At 44.2% G+C, this 18,690-nt stretch overlaps 1 long non-coding RNA gene across 1 annotated transcript in view; it reads right to left on the minus strand.

Moving 5' to 3' along the window:
* The window catches only part of LOC123780127 (uncharacterized), an 85,206-nt gene that overhangs the window by 66,078 nt on the left and 438 nt on the right, over positions 1-18,690 (minus strand). Inside the window, exon 2 of the long non-coding RNA XR_015723000.1 lies at positions 14,513-14,685. This is a non-coding gene — a long non-coding RNA (uncharacterized LOC123780127). The remainder of the gene's footprint in view (positions 1-14,512; positions 14,686-18,690) is intronic.

An 18,690-nucleotide genomic window follows, 5' to 3' on the forward strand; every position in this document is an offset into this window, starting at 1 on the left:
AATGGCCCTAAAGACTTTAAAACAAATAGTTAACACCAGTATGATTTATGGTGGGGATTTCAACAAAACTCCATCACAGATAAAGGTCAAAGTGATAAACTTATGTTCCTAATGACAGAGAGTTCCAGAAACAGAGGTAAATCCAAGGTCTGTATACATAATCATGGAATGATAATGTGCTAGAGAACACCTGCATTATAACTCTGGCAGAAACCCTGCATCCCAAATGGCTAAGCAGGGAGCAGAGAATGAAAAGATGTTGATCACAACATAGTTACCAACACTCCCTTCACTGCCCCCCCCCCAACAAAAAAAAGGAGTAATCCAGATTTATCAGGCAGTCATGGACATTTTTTTTAAAGGAAGTTTTTTGTTTTTTGTTTTTAATTTATTTATATTGCATTTTCTTTTAATTTCTGGAAGGATGAATGCACTTACAATAAGTTTTAGCAAACGTATATGATATTTGTAATGAAATGGAAATAAGTAATCTTGACAGAATTGAGAAGTTAAGATTTTTAATCAAAACTTCTAAGTTAGAAATAATACGTCTTGTTTCTGTGATAACATAACCTCTACTTATTCTCATTTTCTTTTCTGTCTTCTTTGTGTAGACCACTCATTATACACATTGGCATTAGCCAGGTGTGTCTTCTTCCCTTGACTACTTGTTTTTCCCATTCTGTGGATTTAACACTTTAGCCATATGTGTGTGTGTGTGTGTGTGTGTGTGTGTGTGTGTGTGTGTGTGTGTGTATGTCTATACTTACAGATATAGAATATATCAGAATCCAGTGTCTCTGTAAGGTATCATTCACAATGTTGGATATAATCCCATATTATTAGCTATACAAAGAAACCTTAAAATGTAACTAATACTCAGAATAAAAGGCAATCAATGAACAACTCTATAAATATACTAAAAACCACTATAGACTTTAAATGATAAATTCTATCATATGAGTAATTTCTCAAACTATTTCAGCAATAACAAGCAATCACTGGGGTTTCTGAGATGATGCATATGTAATTAGCAGACAAGATTTTAAAAGCATTTATAATAACTAGGCTCAGTATGTAAATTAAAATACACACATAATGATTAAACACATAAATCTTAGCAGATAAACTGAAATGTTCATTGAAGAACCAAATGGAAATTCTAGAAAAAAGTATAGATACATAGATCTTATGTATATGTATACTCCATGTACTTATATCTACATTTATAACTATCTCTAGTAAAGTTTTCAACCATAATCATTCTCTACTTGAGACTTCCGTAATAGACACAAGGGTCCAATGGCCATCTTCACTTTGTCTCATATGCACCTTGAAATCAACACATTTAAAACTGAGCTTAACATCTTGTCTAAAACTCCACCTTCTGTATACGTCCACAGAAACAGCAGATTCCACCCATCCCATCCAATATGGAAACGGAGATTTACCTTTGATCTCACATTTTTCTTCTCCACTCACATCTAAACAATCACCCAGTGCACACAGATTTTACTTTCTTAGTTTCCCTTTTCTTTCTTCTGCATCACTACTAGATCTATCATGGGTAATTGGGGGGAAATCTCCTTTGTTCTCTTCTGCCTCTGGTCTTATTTCTTTAAATCCATTCTCTAAACAAAGCATAGTTACAAACTGAAATATAACTATACTACGGTTATGATCAGGTATTTTCAATGACTCTACATATCCTTTGAATTAACTCCAATCTTCCTATATTATGTGCAAAAGAGAAGATACTTCCACATCCCCTTCTTCAACTGGAAGAAAAAGATGGGAAAGGGAAATTTTAACTTTAAATCAACTAGGAATCTTGACTATTTTATGGGACTGGGCATTTTAATAATTGACTGAAGGAACTGACTGGAAAAATCATGAGGGAAATTCCATCTGAGTTTCAGCTGGAGAAAAGAGAAATGATTAGCCTCATCAAATGAATATAAAGAATAATAAGAGGAGGATCAGGGTCATGTACACTTTCATTCCAAGGAGGATGGATTTGATACACTAGTTATATGTGCAATTTTTTATACTCGATACAAGCTCTGTACTTCATGTTCATTAAAAAAAAGAGAAAGAAAAGCTTTATCCTCAGTTTAGAATGCCCTATCTCCTCCTTCTGCCTTACTTGAATAATTACTCTTCATTCTTTAAAACACAAGTGGTGATTTTACTTAGCAATTCCTGATTATTCAAATCTTAGTTTGTATTCTGCATCCTTGTTCCCGTCATACCCCTTGATCTACACATGCCATCATCCTTACAGTATTGGATTTTGACCATGTGTTTTGGTTCTGACTATTCCATGAATTCTTTAAAGTCAGAGAATATGGCCCATTCATCTTTGTGTTTTCAAAACTGCAAACTGGACCTGAAATATTAGGTTATCGATAAATAAACGAAACGATGTTGCAGAGAAGGAGAGACAAACGGAACTATCAACAACAATAGAGAAGTAGGTATGATTATTTTTCAGAGGGGATGAAGAACTCCATCTGGGGAAGTTCATACTGGAATGGCAAAAGATCGTTTTTAAAAATAGAGCTTCCTACAGACCTAATAAGCACTAGTTGAAGTTAAAACAGCACAAAAAGTTAGTTAGCACAATATCATTGGGGTGCTTTGAAATTGCACTCTCTTTAGATACAGGAATCTGAACTGGAAAGTCTGGGAGTTACAAAAAATAGAAGGTATGGTCCCTTCACTCCTTAACATCTCTGTAACCATGCACCACCTTTGGGGAATAATCCTCTTCTGAGAAGATCCATCTGATGACTGAGATACAGAGAATACAAGTGATTCTCTCAATTGCTTAATAATGAAACTAAGACAAAACAAAAAACCTATCTTCTCTAAGGAAAATAACCCAATGCTTTGTGTGAGAGAATATAGAACTAAGGAATGATTTAGCTATAGAAAATGCAAGTATGATGATTAATTCAGTTCCTCTCAGAAGAAAGGAATGTCTTATGATACCACATACAGAAAACCCAAAAGACTACCAAAAATCTATTGGACTAATAAAGGAATTCAGTAAGATCACAGGATATAAAAATCAATATACAAAAATCCATTACATTTCTATACACAATAAAGCAGCAGAAAGAGAGATTGAGAAAATAATCCCATTTACAACTGCACCAAAAATAATAAAATATCTAGGACTAGGGACCCCTGGGTGACTCAGTCAGTTAAGCGTCTGTCTTTGGCTCAGGTCATGATCCCAGGGTCCTGAGATGGAGGCCCATATCGGGCTTCTTGCTCAGTGAGGAGCCTGCTTCTCCCTCTACCTCTGCTCCTCCCCCTTGTTTGTGCGCTCTCTCTGGCAAATAAATAAGTAAATCTTTAAAAAATATATCTAGGAATAAACTTAACCAAAGTGATGAAAGTCTATACTCTGAAAACTAGAAAACATTGATAAAAGATATCAAAGACAACACAAACGGAAAGATATTCCATGCTCATGAATTGGAAGGACAAATATTGTTTAAATGTCCATACTACCCAAAGAAATCTACACATTAAGTGCAAACCCTATCAAAATACCAACAGCATTTTTTACAGAAGTAGAACAAACCAACCTAAAATTTGTATGGAACCACAAAAGACCCTGAATAGCCAAAGCAATCATGAAAAAGAAAAACAAAGAGGAAGTATCACAATCCCAGATTTCAAGTTATACTACAAAATTGTAGTAGTCAAAACAGTATGGTATCAGCATAAAAATAAACACATAGATCAATGGAACAGAATAGAGAGCCCAGAAATAAACCTGTAATTATATGGTCAATTAATCTTTGACAAAGGAGGCAAGAATAAGCAAAGGGTAAAAGAGAGTCTCTTCAACAAATGATGTTGGGAAATCTCTATGCAAAAGAATGAAACTGGACCACTTTTTTACTTGGTACACAAAAATAAACTCAAAATGGGTTAAAGACCTAAATGTGAAACCTGAAACATAAAAATTCTAGAAGAAAGCACAAGCAGTGATTTCTCTAACACTGGCCATACAAACATTTTCTAGATATTTCTCCTAACGCAAGGGAAATAAAAGCAAAAATAAACTATTGGAACTACATCAAAATGAAAAGGAAATGACCAACAAAACTAAAAGACAACCTAATGACTGGGAGAAGATATTTACAAATGACATAATCAACAAAGGGCTAGTATCCAAGATATATAAAGAACTGATACAACTCAACACCAAAAAAACAAATAATCCAATTAAAAATGGGCAGAAGACATGGGAGGTTACTCAAAAAATTAAAAATAGAACTACCATATGATGTAGTAATACAAAAACACCAATTCGGCTAGATATATGTACCCCTATGTTTATTGCAGCATTATTTACAATAGCCAAATATCGTCAAGTGTCCAACACTAGATGAATAGATAAAGAAGTGGGATATATATATACAATGGAATATTACTCAGCCATAGAAAAGAATGAAATCTTACCATTTGCAACATGAATGGATCTAGAGAGTATAATGATCAGTGCAATAAGTCAGAGAAAGACAAATACCATATGATTTCACTCATATGTGGAATTTAAGAAACAAAACAAAGGAAAAAAGTAACTAACCAAAAACAGACTCTTAACTACAGGGAACAAACTGATGGTTATCAGAAGGGAGTTGGGTGGGGGGATGGGTGAAAGAGGTGACAAGGATTAAGAGTACATTTATCACAATGAGCACTATGTATGGAATTGCTGAATCACTATATTGTACACCTGAAACTAATATAACACTGTATGTTAACTATATTGAATTAAAATAGAATAAAATAAAAAGTCACTTTCATAGTAAAAGAAAGGGGATTTCTTAACATGGGTTTTAACTTTTTTTTTACTTTATTTTTATTTTTTTAAAAGATTTTATTTATTTGAGAGAGAGTGAGAGAGAGAGAAAGAGAGAATATGAGCAGCGGGAGTGGGAGAGGGTGAAGCAGACTCCCTGATGAGCAGAGAGACTGATGCAGGGCTCGATCCTGGGACTCCAGGATCATGACCTGAGCTTAAAGCAGATGCTTAACCAACTGAGCCACCCAGGTGCCCCTTAACTATTTCTTTTGAAAAAACTCTACAAAAAAACCTATTACCTTTTCGCCTAATATAAAAAAGTGAAAAATTACCATGTAAATAAAATTAGGTGCGTATGCTTCTATTTTCTTTTGAAAATATATCCCAGGCTAGAAAATGTTGCTTTAATAATGTTATGACTATCTATCATCTATCTATCTATCATTTTTGTGTATATATGCACACACATTATATATCAAGGATTATCCCTTTTTTAAAAATTTTCTTATGCTACCCTTTAGTTACTTATTTTGAACATTAAGATACTAAATTTTGAAGAACTTCTTTTAATGAAAGGTTTCACATTTATTAATTTAGTTTTTCTAATAAAAATGAAGAAAACAAGGCATTTTACAGAACTATAATCACTGTTATATAGCCAATGGAAGGGAAAGGGGATAAAAAAAATATGGACTTAACAATGGTTAATTAGTATTTCATGTTAAAGTAAAGGCATTGTTTAAAATAATATTAAATGGCTCAAGCAGCATAAAAATGCTACCAAGTTTGAGTAACAAAACCTAACAGATTGATTAGAGTTGGTTTGGGTCTTCAGAGTTCAACTCTAGAGGCCTTGTCTCTGCCACCTTACTTTTACAATGACATTTTCAGTGCACAGTGATTACTCATTGGGTTTTCCTTTCCCTCTGAATGGTTTATGGCAACAGGAGTCATCGGCCATGAAATTGCAGGAGGTCTCCGAATAAATACTATCACTGACTGAAGGGAAACAGCTGCACACATTTGTACAGATTTCTTTAACACCTAATGTAAAACAAGGCATCACACTGGACCTGGTGAGGTGGTTCTCCTCCCCCTCTTCCTCCTCCTTCTTCCCCTCCTCCTTCTTCTTCTAATGGAAATATCCTGATTTAGGTGGGCAAAGGCTGGATATGTTTTCTTAAGTGAAAAGCAATGGAGACATCGTGGAACGCTGCAAAGATTAAAACCCATTCATATACACACCCATTTCCTATTCCTTAAAGTAAAAAAAAAAAAAAAAAAGCTATAAATTAACTTACTGAAGAAAACCACAGGCAAGTATATGTATATGCAGATACATATATGCACATATATCTGCATATTTAATTTACCTATTTGAAATCTTTTCCCCCATTTAAATTCAAACAAGTCCCTTAATGAGTCTTCATCTGTCCCTTCATTTGTCATGAGTCCCCAGAAATGAAAGACTCCATTTTATGAATGAAGGTAAAATGTTCCCTGAATAGTGAATCTTTCTTAATAAAAGGAGAATTCAGGTTAAAGAAAGGGGGATAATCAGTTCTTGAGGGCCTTGGGTTATTTTTTCTAAAGTTTTAATTCATTTATATCTTCACTAAAAAGAAAAATGTAAATTATTCTCTGGGTTTCCATTTAGCACACAAGTGAGTTCTAAGATATTATTTGAGGGAATTAACAGCTGAAATTATCCTAAGAGAAAATCAATAGTATTCACTAATGTGTAATTGCATTTTATTTTAGTGAATGTTAGAATAACGACATATACGTGTTAAACCACAAGCATCTTATGGGCTTTAAAATATGTGGTTAGGGGATTTTCCAGCTGCCACATATCCTGCCAGATGCTTCGGGTTTTTGGTCTATTCCACAGATTCGGAATGAAGAAACTTGCTCTGCAGAAGTGCCAGGGCCTGCATTCAGATGCTTTCCTTGAAGATTCCTTGAATCTAGTTTCATGGTGTGATGAATAAAGCAGCACTGTCAATGAGATTAAGTCAAGCTGCCCCTAAAAATAACACTGATTGAGCAGTTATTTCATGATTCATCCTTTAGTTTTGTCTTCTAAAAAAATTAGTTATTAACAAGCTAAGTGCTCGTTAATAATAAATAAATGAATAATAATGAATGAATAAATGAAGGAATGTATAGCTCAAATATAATCTTCTCTAAAAAACTTGGTGACTCTTTCCTAAGAGATTTCCAGAATCATGCACTTCTTGATTTAGTCACACTTTCAGTATGGCTTTTCTAACTTTGCTTTAGTATTATGATCATGTGTTTTATTTCTCTGTGACTTTCTGGTGTGCAAAGAGCACATTTTCTGTTTGCCTTTTCATTCTCAACACAAAGTGTGGCATTTTGCATATTAAAGGTGATTAGGGAATGTTTGACAGAAGAATTAAGGAATGAAGCAATAGGCTTCCTAAGCATAGTCTCACTCCATTGACAGTATCAATTAGATCATTACAAACTCAAGCCTTTTATTTCATCCCTTCAGGAATGTTGGTAGAGTGCTTAATATAAAGTAAATGCATCCATAGCTACCGATCAGCTTTCCATTGAAGATAACATCCGTGAACGTAAATAAGGGAGAGGAGGGGAGAAATCCCCAATGGCACACAAAGCCCGAGGCTAAAGCTCTGGGGGCAGGAGATACGAAGTTACTATGGGCTCCATAAAAAACTAGTTAGGGTGCTGTTGGCTGCTTAACCTTTCTGGTTATTGGTTCCTTCATTTGTAAGATGAAGGGATCACCTTAATGATAAAAATTCCCTATAGGTCTAACGTTTTATTTTTGTGATCAATAGCTGTACTGTTCAGGGACAAGCTCTGTAGGCTCCTCATCACATTGCTTGAAGTACAGGCATCAAATCATTCTAATGGGTATCAACAGGGGGAAACCAGACTTCTAAAATGATTCTATGTGCAAAAAGCAGCACAAACAGAGGCAATGAGAGGTCAAGTCCTGGTGGTGGTGTGTGGTGGGGAGAGAAAGCTTCAAGAGAAGTGTTACCAAAAAATATGGACACTAAACCTAGGCTTTTCAGGGTGAATTTTGCAGGGACACAGCAGGGGACATAATGGGAATAGTCGTTCCAAATGTCAAAAACAACATGTGCAAAGAATAAAGGTTTGAAGTGGTGGGAACATAAAGGAAATTGAAAGTAGTTTGGTTTTGTTGGAGAATTAATCTGTGTGATGGAGACTGGAGTCATAGGCAATAGTCAGACCTAAAGGATCTTGGATTCCATGTCTAATGGTGTAGACATTCTTATTTGTGCGGTGATGGACCATTTGGAGGCGTTTTAACAACAGAGCGACATGACCGATCATTGTTTGCAAAGCTCATGAGGGCTGCTGTGTAAAGACTAACTCAAGGAAATAAAAGGAAAAGCAGTGGGTCTCTAAGAGGGAAGTGAGGTGAAACTGCAGGGGAGATGGTGAAGGGGTAAACTGGAACAGGAGCAGTGACCTGGAAAGGGGCGCAGGACGAGAGAGATTTGTGAGGAAGAATCAGCAAATAAGATTTGTTAATAAACTAGATTTGGAATCAGGGAAGAATTACAGGGCAGAGTAGGAGATTCTTTTAGGTCGGGCAACTGAGGGGAGTTGATGTCATTAAATGAGATGGGCAACGTAGAAGCAGGAACATGCTGGTGGAAGAAAGATGGCGAATTTGGTTTTAAATATGTTAAATCTGAAGTGCCTTTGGAACATTCAGGAAGGAATAGCCTTTTGCAATTAGTCCAACAGTCCTGCCTTGAAAGTCTAACATCATGCTCTCACCCCTTCCTCATTTCCTACCTTTCTCTGCTTTCCTGCTCTAGCCAACACTACCATCTTTAGATTCCTTGAACATGCAACAGTTTTCTGCCCAGAGCTTTTGCATTTATTATTTACTCTACTTAAAATAATTTCTGAGGGGCACCTGGGTGGCTCAGTCGGTTAAGTATCTGCCTTCAGCTCAGGTCATGAATTTGAGGTCCTGGGATCAAGCCCCATGTCAGGCTTCCTGCTCAGCGGGGAGCATGCTTCTTCTTTTCCCTCTGTTTCTCCACCCTGCTGCTGGTGCTTGCTCTCTCTCTCTCAAATAAATAACAAATTATTAAAAAAATAATAATTTCTAAGGTGCCTGGGTGGCTCAGTCTGTTGAGTGTCTGACTCTAGATTTCAGCTCCGGTCATGATCTCAGGATCCTGGGATCCAGTCCCACATAGGGCTCCCAGCTGAGCAGAGAGTCAGCATGAGATTCTTTCTCGCCCTCTGCCTCGGCCCCTCCTCCCCACTCACATGTGTGCTCACCCTCTCTCTCTAAAATTATTTCTCCTAAAATATTTATAGAAATGGTTTATGTTTATTATTATGTCTCAGAATATTTTCTTCTTAGAATCACCTTCTAGTTCTATCTCAGGCTGCTCATTACCCCAGTCATCTTTATCAATTCCTATTTTATTTCCTGCATTGCTTATATGACTATCTAAAATAGTCTTGGTTATTTATGTATTTACTTGCTAATTGGTTGTTCCCCTCTCCCCCCCTGACAAAAAAAGCTCTGTGGGAACATGGATTGTTATTCGCTGTTTCTACACCCACATCTAGAACAGAGCCTCATATGTACTAAATGCACTGCCGAAATTTATTCAATGAATGACTGAACCTATGGCCATGGAATTATGGAGAAAGGATGGGCTGATACTCAGTGGGGGGCACAAGAAGATTTACTGGGGAGTTTCAATTGTCCAAGCCCCTTCTACAGCTCTGGGAGAGCTGCTAGCAATGGGTTCACACAATCAGATTTTGTGTGTGTGTGAAATTCACAAAATAAGATATTTTAACCATGGTAAAACTACTATCTTTTTTTAACTCTGACCTTTTCTACACTACCCTCCTCATGTCAGGTGATGTTGAAAAAGGCATATTTGAAATCTGGCTTGAAAAGTTAAGTTGGGATACATTTAGTTTGGTTTTTAAAGGATGATATTATATAGTTCGCAAAATAAAAAAACAAATGCAGAATTACATACAGACAGGGATATTTACTTAGAATGAGAAAAGAAATAATAAATTACAAATTTTAAAAAACTAATACCTTAAACATCACAAAGTCCAGAGAAATAACGTATTTTTATGCTATTTATTTCTGACGTACTTCTGTAACACTTCTTTTCTGATATTTTTGGCTGGGTACTCTTTGACCTCCTCTTCAAATTCCAGTGCTTTGGTGATATAATTTTCTTTCTTTCTTTCTTTCTTTCTTTCTTTCTTTCTTTCTTTCTTTCTTTCTTTCTTTCTCTTTCTTCTTTCTTTCTTCTTCCTTCCTTCCTTCCCTCCTCCCTCCCTCCTTCCCTTCCCTTTTTCCTTCCTTTCCCTTTCCCTTGCCCCTTCCCCTTCCCTTTCCTTCCTTCTTTCCTTCCTCCTTCCCTCCCTCCCTCCCTTCCTTCTAGACTCCAGCCCAGCTAGAGCACAACACGAGCCTTGAACTCATGACCCTGAGATCAAGATCTGAGCTGAGATCAAAAATCAGACACTTAACCAACTAAGCCACCTTGGTGCCTCAGTATAATTTTCTATACACATAATAAAAAGAAAATTCTACTTTTCCACTAGCATGGTTGATTTTTTAAAACATTGGTTGTTTAAAAAAATATTTTTAGCATTATAACTTGTTAATGCAATATCATATAACTTTAAGGATTGTTTTCAAATTTGGGAAAAATCTCAAGTTTCCTTCACACAAGTTGTTACTTTCATACTCACTGACTTCACAGGTTTGTACCCTACAAACACAGGAATTCTGATAAATTCTATTTTGTGTAATTGCCACTAAAAAATAGTGTGCTTATCTGTGCATATACCCAAAAAGAAAGAACTTCTATTACTTGAGAACCAAATTCTCTAATTGCATGTTAGTCATTGAACATTAGAAGAATTTTCAGTTATGTACATTTCAAAATTTATTTCTCCTCCATTCTTCATATGCTTCTGGTACTGAGTCACTCGGGGTACATTCACATTTCGATGAAATCTTTGGCCCTGCTGCTCTGTCACGCCATTAGATGAGTCAGTATTTGGGGTTGCCTAGGTGACCTACTAATAACTTGACTATATACCTACACAGCTATACGGACGTAGTTGATATATATACAAGATGGCCTAAGGGAAAGAGGAGATGGACAAGACAGGAATTCTCACATGAATTGTTTAGTAAAGAAGTCAGTAAAAGATTTAGGAAATAAATGGGCAGAGAGGAAGAATTATAACAGGTAAAGGCAAATATCATGGAAGAAAGGCAAGGAAAAATTTCATGTCTATAAATATGTTTAAACAATGTTTATACAGTACTAAACCACTAATCATTATGAACTGATATTTTAAAGAATTAAAAATTAAGATAATATAAAATATTGGATTTTAGAATGAAAAGTTTTCATATAAAATTGGAACGAATATACTTGTATTACTTTCCTAAGGCTGTTGTAACAGATTACTGCAAACTGAGTGGGTTAGCCAACAGAAATTGTCTCATATTTCTGGAGGCTAGAAGACAAGATAAAGATGTTGGCAAGTTTGGTTCCTTCTGAATGTCATGAGGGAAAGAATTGATCCAGGCCTTTCTTTTTGGCTTATAGACAGTTGTTTTCTCCCTAGGTCTTAATTTTTTCTTTTTCCTACGCATGTTTGTCTCTAGGTCTGAATTTTCCCTTTTTAAAAGGACATCATCGTACTGGATTAGGGACAGCCCTAACGATCTCATTTTAACTTGATTGCCTCTGTAAAGACCCCATCTGCAAATAAGGCTATATTCTGAGACATCAGGGGTTAGGACGAGAACATATCTTTTGGAGAGGACACAATTCAACCTGTAACACATTAAATTTAAAATTATATTTAGTGTTACTAAGTAATGAGTGAAACAATATGATGGTAAGCAAATGTCATGATTAAAAAATTGAGCTACCCTATGACCCAGCCATTGCACTACCGGGTCTTTACCCCAAAGATACAGACATAGTGAAGAGAAGGGCCATATGCACCCTAATGTTCATAGCAGCATTGTCCACAATAGCTAAATCGTGGAAGGAGCCGAGATGCCCTTCAACAGATGACTGGATTAAGAAGCTGTGGTCCATATATACAATAGAATATTACTCAGCTATCAGAAAGAACGAGTTCTCAACATTTGCTGCAACATGGACGGCACTGGAGGATAATGCTAAATGAAATAAGTCAAGCAGAGAAAGACAATTATCATATGATTTCTCTCATCTATGGAACATAAGAAATAGGATGATCGGTAAGGGAAGAAAGGGATAAAGAAAGGGGGTGTAAGCAGAAGGGGGAATGAAACATGAGAGACTATGGACTATAAAAACAAACTTGAGGACCTCAGAGGGGAGGGGGGTGGGGGAATGGGATAGACCGGTGATGGGTAGTAAGGAGGGCACGTATTGCATGGTGCAGTGGGTGTTATACACAACTAATGAATCATCGAACTTTATATCGGAAACCGGGGATGTACTGTATGGTGACTAACATAATATAATAAAAAATCATTAAAAAAAAAAAAAAAGACTGGTATCCAAGATCTACAAAGAACTTCTCAAACTCAATACAAGAGAAACAAATAAACAAATCATAAAATGGGCACAAGATATGAACAGACACTTTTCTAATGAGGACATACAAATGGCTAACAGACACATGAAAAAATGTTCAAAATCCTTAGCCATCAGGGAAATTCAAATAGAAACCACACTAAGATACCACCTTACACCAGTTAGAATGGCAAAAATCAACAAGGCAGGAAACAGCAATTGCTGGAGAAGATGTGGAGAAAGGGGATCCCTCCTACATTGTTGGTGGGAATGCAAGTTGGTACAGCCACTCTGGAAAACAGTGTGGGGTCCCTTAAAAAATTAAAAATGGAGCTACCCTATGACCCAGCCATTGCACTACTGGATATTTACCCCAAAGATACAGACGTAGTGAAGAGAAGGGCCATATGCACCCCAATGTTCATAGCAGCATTATCCACAATAGCTAAATCGTGGAAGGAACAAAGATGCCCTTCAACAGATGACTTGATTAAGAAGCTGTGGTCCATATATACAATGGAATATTACTCAGCTATCAGAAAGAACGAGTTCTCAACATTTGCTGCAACATGGACGGCACTGGAGGAGATAATGCTAAGTGAAATAAGTCAAGCAGAGAAAGACAATTATCATATGATTTCTCTTATCTATGGAACATTAAGAACTAGGAAGATGGGTAGGGGAAGAAAGGGATAAAGAAAGGGGGGTAATCAGAAGGGGGAGTGAAGCATGGGAGACTATGGACTCAGAGAAACAAACTGAGGGCTTCAGAGGGGAGGGGGGTGGGGGAATGGGATAGACTGGTGATGGGTAGTAAGGAGGGCACATATTGCATGGTGTACTGGGTGTTATACTCAACTAATGAATCATCGAACCTCGCATCAGAAACCAGGGATGTACTGTATGGTGACTAACATAATGTCATAAAAAACATTAAAAAAAATAAAAATAAAAAAATAAAGTCCTGTAGAAGGAAGCACTCTGTCAAAACAATCAGCCTTTGAAAATTATAGAACATTATAGCTAGAAAACTGACAGCTATGAAGTTTCTAAGTGAACTTCTAAACTCTAAACCACTTTCCCTTGGTTCCGTGAAAGAAAACATTTTATTTCAAAAATTTACTTGACGCTTATTCTGTTGTTGTTGTTGCTGTTGATGACCGCTCTTCAGTTCCACCTGAAAAAGTATATTTCTCATTTTGATAAACCTAGCACATTAGGCATCGGCACCCACTGCCACCACTGCCTTCAAAGCTTCCACTTCAAGCTGCAGTCTCCTTACCAGCCTGCAAGTCTCTATTTCTTCATTCAGCCTAAACTAATTGTGCCCACAACTCTGTCTCTCATTTTCTGCTTCCCTCCTGGAATTCAGCTACCTCATCCTCAGCTTCCTGGAAGCTAATCAGAAATAAAGTGGGAAAGAGAATTATAAAAAACGAGGGTCCTCTTGGAGAGGATCACAGAGCAACTCAGGAATCGTTGCCTGGGTGCTCTTGCTACTACTGTAAAATCTACTTCACAAACAACAACAACAATACCAAATGTGCACGCACACAAAAGAAAGGAAGTCACGGGATCCAGAGAGCCCAGGATCTAAGACCAGGAAAGGCTATAGTAACCCACAGGACTGTGGGCCTGAAAGCAGCTAACCCAGACTGGAGCAGTCAAGACTGAAGGAGCAGTACTCTCAAGATGAAATGATAAAGTTCCTGCTGTGCGTGAAGGTCCAGAGAAGAAATTTACACAGCTGGGGAGTATGGTGATAAAGGAGGAGGTAGAAAAATTAGCATTTTAAAAGAAAAAGAAGCATTTGAGCAAAAGAGCAATTAATGACATCAAGAAAAACAAAACTTTATGCAAGAAATTGTAGCAAACTCTGCAGCTACAGATACTATTTACAAGGTCATAATAATATAAATGTGAACACGGATCTAACAAAATCATATTACTGAACTGGGAGGCTCCCAGGTCCTATATATATAGGCTTTCCATGAAAAAGTCATTCCAACCCCTCAGGAACACTGGTCCCATTAAAACCACGGGAAAGCACGTGTGTCTCCGCACATACCAGTTTGCTTCTCTTAAAGGCGGTTTCCGATGCTTGTGCAGCTGGAGCAGCGAGAAGGGACGCTATTCACGTGCTCGGTAACCTCAGCAAGCGGCCCTACTGGTTCCACTCGGAGTAGCTGAAGAGTCCGAAGGCAGTTCACCTCGAGGCTGGCTGGTGGAAGCGATCTTATGCTGGAAGAGAGCACATCCGGCATGTGGAGTGTGTATCACAGACCCTACTTCATGTTAACCAGTGGGACCCTGAGGGCGAAGCTGATATCTTGAATTTGGTCGGCCTTATTACCAGAAAGATGTAGCCAAGATGATCATGAATTTAGCTGACTATCACCACCAACTCCGGGCACAAAGCTCAGAGGAGGTCCCTGCCCAGGACGCATCCACCCAGCGGTCCCCTGAGGCTGCCCGTGAGGCTGCGACCCCGCGGTCCCCTGAAGGCTGCCTGTGAGGCAGCCACCTGTAAGCCCCCCCCCCTCACTGCCAGCAAGGCGGCCACTGGGAGCTACCCCCCACCCCCTGCCTGCCAGGAAGCTACCGGGAGCTACACCCTCCCACCCTGCACTGCCCGCCAGGAGGCTACCTGGAGCTCCCCCGCCCCAGCGCTGCCCCCGAGCCTGCGACCCAGAGCTCCCCTGGCGCTGCCCTCGAGGCTCCCCAACCCCCCCCCCCCCCCCGCCAGCGAGGCTGCGACCCAGAGCTCGCCCCCGGCGCTTCCCGCGAGGCGGAGACCCGAAGCTCCCCCCAGCGAAGCCCGCCAGGCGGCGACCCGAAGCTCCACCCCAGCGAAGCCCGCAAAGAGGCGACCCGGAGTTCCCCCCGGTGCTGCCTGCGAGGCTCCCCTCAGCGCTGCCCGGGAGGCGGCGACCCGGGGCTACCCCCCCCACCCGCGCTGCCCGCCAGGAGGCTACCCGGAGCTCCCCCCTCCCACCCCGTGCTGCCCGCCAGGAGGCTACCCGAAGCTTACCGCTGTCGCAGCCCACGAGGCGGCCACCCGGAGCTCTCCCCCCTCCCCCCCGCGCAACCCGCCAGGAGGCTACCTGGAGCTCCCCCCAGCACTGCCCGAGAGGCGGCCACCCAGGGCTACCCCCCACCCACCCGCGCTGCCCACCAGGAGGCTACCCGGAGCTACCCCCTCCCACCCCGTGCTGCCCGCCAGGAGGCTACGCGGAGCTACCCCCTCCCACCCCGTGCTGCCCGCCAGGAGGCTACCCAGAGCTACCCCCTCCGACCCCGTGCTGCCCGCCAGGAGGCTACCCGGAGCTTACCGCTGGCGCAGCCCACGAGGCGGCCACCCGGAGCTCTCACCCCTCCCCCCTCCCCCCCTCGCAGCCCGCCAGGAGGCTACCCGGAGCTACCCCCAGCGCAGCCCAAGAGGCGGCCACCCGGAGCTACCCCCCCCCCCCGCAGCCCGCCAGGAGGCTACCCGGAGCTATCCCCAGCGCAGCCCAAGAGGCGGCCACCCGGAGCTACCCCCCCCCCCCCCCCGCAGCCTGCCAGGAGGCTACCGGGAGCTCCTCCAGGCGCAACCCACCAGGAGGCTACCAGGAGCTCCCCCTGCCCCGGCGCTGCCCGCAAGTCGCCAACCCTAAGCTCCCCCCAGCGAAGCGCAAGGCGGCGACCCGGAGTTCCCCCGGTGCTGCCTGCGAGGCTCCCTTCAGCGCTGCCAGGGAGGCGGCAACCCGGAGCTACCCCCCCCCACCCGCGCTGCCCGCGAGGCGGCCTCCCGGAGCTACCCCCTCCCACCCCGTGCTGCAGGCTACCCCAAGCTTACCGCTGGCGCAGCCCACAAGGCGTCAACCCGGAGCTCCTCCCCGGGGCAGCCCACGAGGCGGCCACCCGGGGCTCTACCCCTTCCCCCCTGCCCCGCCCCCCCGCGCAGCCCGCCAGGAGGCTACCCGGAGCTACCCCCAGCGCAGCCCAAGAGGCGGCCACCCGGAGCTACCCTCCCCTCCCCCCCCCCCCCCCCCCGCAGCCTGCCAGGAGGCTACCGGGAGCTCCTCCAGGCGCAACCCACCAGGAGGCTACCAGGAGCTCCCCCTGCCCCGGCGCTGCCCGCAAGTCGGCAACCCTAAGCTCCCCCCAGCGAAGCGCAAGGCGGCGACCCGGAGTTCCCCCGGTGCTGCCTGCGAGGCTCCCTTCAGCGCTGCCAGGGAGGCGGCAACCCGGAGCTACCCCCCCCCACCCGCGCTGCCCGCGAGGCGGCCTCCCGGAGCTACCCCCTCCCACCCCGTGCTGCAGGCTACCCCGAGCTTACCGCTGGCGCAGCCCACAAGGCGGCAACCCGGAGCTCCTCCCCGTGGCAGCCCACGAGGCGGCCACCCGGGGCTCTCCCCCCATCCCCCCCCGCCCCCCCCCCCCCCCCCCGCGCAGCCCGCCAGGAGGCTACCCGGAGCTACCCCCAGCGCAGCCCAAGAGGCGGCCACCCGGAGCTACCCCCCCCCCCCCCGCAGCCTGCCAGGAGGCTACCGGGAGCTCCTCCAGGCGCAACCCGCCAGGAGGCTACCAGGAGCTCCCCCTGCCCCGGCGCTGCCCGCAAGTCGCCAACCTTAAGCTCCCCCCAGCGAAGCCCGCAAGGCGGCGACCCGGAGTTCCCCCCGGTGCTGCCTGCGAGGCTCCCTTCAGCGCTGCCCGGGAGGCGGCAACCCGGAGCTACCCCCCCCACCCGCGCTGCCCGCGAGGCGGCCTCCTGGAGCTACCCCCCCCCCCAGCTGCCTGCCAGGAGGCTACTGGGAGCTCCCCCAGGCGCAACCCGCCAGGAGGCTACCCGGAGCTCCCCCTGCCCCGGCGCTGCCCGCAAGTCGGCAACCCTAAGCTCCCCCCAGCGAAGCCCGCAAGGCGGCGACCCGGAGCTCCTCCCCGGGGCAGCCCACGAGGCGGCCACCCGGGGCTCTACCCCTTCCCCCCTGCCCCGCCCCCCCCCCCCCCCCCCCCCCGCGCAGCCCGCCAGGAGGCTACCCGGAGCTATCCCCAGCGCAGCCCAAGAGGCGGCCACCCGGAGCTACCCCCCCCCCCCCACAGCCTGCCAGGAGGCTACCGGGAGCTTCCCCAGGCGCAACCCGCCAGGAGGCTACCAGGAGCTCCCCCTGCCCCGGCGCTGCCCGCAAGTCGCCAACCCTAAGCTCCCCCCAGCGAAGCCCGCAAGGCGGCGACCCGGAGTTCCCCCCGGTGCTGCCTGCGAGGCTCCCTTCAGCGCTGCCCGGGAGGCGGCAACCCGGAGCTACCCCCCCCCCACCCACGCTGCCCGCGAGGCGGCCTCCCGGAGCTACCCCCTCCCACCCCGTGCTGCAGGCTACCCCGAGCTTACCGCTGGCGCAGCCCACAAGGCGGCAACCCGGAGCTCCTCCCCAGGGCAGCCCACAAGGCGGCCACCCGGAGCTCTCACCCCTCCCCCCTCCCCCCCTCGCAGCCCGCCAGGAGGCTACCCGGAGCTACCCCCAGCGCAGCCCAAGAGGCGGCCACCCGGAGCTACCCCCCACCCAGCTGCCTGCCAGGAGGCTACCCGGAGCTCCCCCTGCCCCGGCGCTGCCGCAAGTCGGCAACCCTAAGCTCCCCCCAGCGAAGCCCGCAAGGCGGCGACCGGGAGTTCCCCCCAGTGCTGCCTGCGAGGCTCCCTTCAGCGCTGCCCGGGAGGCGGCTACCCGGAACTCCCCCCTGTGCAGCCCTCCAGGAGGCTACCCAGAGCTCCCCCGCGGCACAGCCTGCGAGGCGGCCACCTGGAGCTACCCTGCAGCAGCCCTGGAGGCAGCGACCCAGAGGTCCACCAATGCTACCCAGGACCCGGTTACCAGGTCATAAAAGCACTTCAGGCCCGGGAGCAGGAGCCAGGCAATGATAAAGTGGAAGACCTTGCTGCTACTCTATTCATCTAAGTCCCGCTTCTTCAGGCAGAAGCTGGGGAAAGAATGGTGTGGGTAGTTCTCAGTCCCTGTCCCCAGGTAAATGTTTGCAAACACTGATCTAAAGAGTTCTAACAAAGAATTGAATTTCCCTTAAAAATAAAATAGGTGATGGGGATTAAGGAGGACATGTGATGAGCACCAGGTGTTGAATAAGTGTTGAATCACTAAATTCTACACCTGAAGCTAATATTACACTATACGTTAACTGAAATTTAAATAAAAACTTTAAAAAAGAGAAAGAAATGAGCTATCAAACAATGAAAAAACATGGAGGAACCTT

The sequence above is a fragment of the Ursus americanus genome, chromosome 35 (assembly GCF_024610735.1).
Source record: "Ursus americanus isolate L20-20 chromosome 35, mUrsAme1.1.p, whole genome shotgun sequence".
Lineage (NCBI taxonomy): Eukaryota > Metazoa > Chordata > Mammalia > Carnivora > Ursidae > Ursus > Ursus americanus.